The sequence below is a fragment of the Quercus robur genome, chromosome 1, assembly GCF_932294415.1.
Source record: "Quercus robur chromosome 1, dhQueRobu3.1, whole genome shotgun sequence".
NCBI lineage: Eukaryota > Viridiplantae > Streptophyta > Magnoliopsida > Fagales > Fagaceae > Quercus > Quercus robur.
Window position 1 is genome coordinate 41,859,901 of NC_065534.1, and position 2,119 is coordinate 41,862,019.

Below are 2,119 nucleotides of genomic sequence, written 5' to 3' on the forward strand. Positions count from 1 at the left end.
AACATACCAAATAAAAATTTATCGTTCCCTAGGCTGGAAGACATAGGTTGTAGCTTTGATTTTTCTCCAAAAAAATAGAGATGCTTTATCTACCATGTACAATAAAAAATAAAATAAATAAAAAATTAGTAGAAATTTTAACCCACGAAAACAATGTCAATATAAATATGGAGATTAACTCGAATACTCAAAAGAAAATCAATCCTAAACATAACAAAAGAATAAGATAGAGAAAAAAATCTCAGGCACATATGAAAGCAAATAAAAAATTCGACATAAAAGATTAAAAACAATCACAGGTGCAAAATCAAACGTACCTATTTCAAATATCCGACATGTTCACCAGAACCAAATGGAGTAACAGAAGAATTAAAAGAACGTAGATTAGAAAAAATATGTATAATGTAGATGAAAAAAAAAGGGTACCAAGCTTAAGATGCGAGACTTGAGGCAAAGCAGTAATTCAATACCATAACAAAAATAAACCATGAAAAAAGAATACCATAAGTATTATATGGTTGCATGGAGCCATGCTTGAGCTTTGAGCATGTTAGCAATAGCCAGCCACACCAACTTCATTGTATGTCTAATTCTATTAGCTGTGGCAAAAGCAAAAGCCAAAAATAAAAATCCTAAATATAGCTCTTTCAATTATCATGGCTCTTCATTCTTTTTCAGCTTGTACATTGTTGTTATTGTATATTATATATATATATATATATATATATATATATATTTTTTTTTTTTTTTATAGTTGTAGGACAGTGGATAATTTGTTGAGTTGTAATCAGTTTTCAACTCTACTTTGGTTAACGTATTGGTTTCCAACTATTATTAGACAACGTATAGGAATAATTTTTGGTTTCCAACTCTCTTTAGGCAACGAATGGGATAAATAAATGTTAAATAATTTTATTTTAAAAAAATAATAATGATGTGGTGACGTGAAAAATTGTGAGAGTTTCAAAAGTTTCGGTTTTATATATATATATATATATATATATATATATATATATATATATATATATATATAGATTAGTGATTTTTATTTTTTTCATACTTAAGCCTCCTGAACATGAAATATCGATTCGCTTATGTGTAAAGTTAAACCAATGTATTTGGTTATTTTCGACCAAGGATAACAAATACAAAGATGTCCGTGTTTCTTTTAAGAAAGCTATTTGGGCTGATACGAGGGACGGAGGGAAGGTTGTAGTTATCTAGTTCCTTTCCTCTCGCTTTTGTTTTGTCTTCTTCTTCTTGTTCTGGGTAGACTTCCTTTCCTGGTTGTGCTCTTACCTATTATTTCTTCTTTGTGTTTTTGGTTTAGAAATAAATGTTTTGAGCTGATAATAGTATCAGTCATATAGATATAAATGTTGTCGGTTCCAAATTTCCAACGCATGGCGATTGGCCATGGGAAAGGCCAAATATGAGTTTAGTACTCACTACTCAAGAATTTTCACTTTAGTTTTTTTTTTTTTTTGGTAAAATAAAGTTAATATTCCTCAATATGGGTTAATGCCAAATATTTTTAAGACCTTTTAAAATTGGTTAATTTGATTCCTAAACCCAATTGAACAATAACTGTTACTTATTTTTCTTCTCTCTTTCATTGATTTAGAATTTTTGAAAATTTTTTAACTTAAATAATATTAGCTCAAACTTTAAGAATAACTAGTCCTATCATACGCACTTCACGCGTGCGATGAAGCTTTTTTTGGGTTTAGTGTCATAATTTTTCATTTATTTTCTCAATTCGAGATGTTTATCTTCTATCCAATCATAGAGATTTTTATTTTAGACATAGAAAATACATTCATTAAAATGGAAAAAAAAGGGGGGGGGGGGGGCAGTACAAATAGATGTGAAGAGAAAACAATTCAAACACCAACATAAATAAATCATTAAAAAAAGGAAGTACATTAAAAATCACATTTTTTTAATAATTCAAAAATAAAGAAGAAGAGATTTGTAAAAATAAAAACAAAAACCAAAAAAAGAAGAAGTGAGGATACAATTTAGAAGAAAGGAAACCGGGGAGAGAGAGAGAGAGAGAGAGAGAGAGAGAGAGAGAGAGAGAGAGAGAGAGAGAGAGAGAGAGAGAGAGAGAGAGACG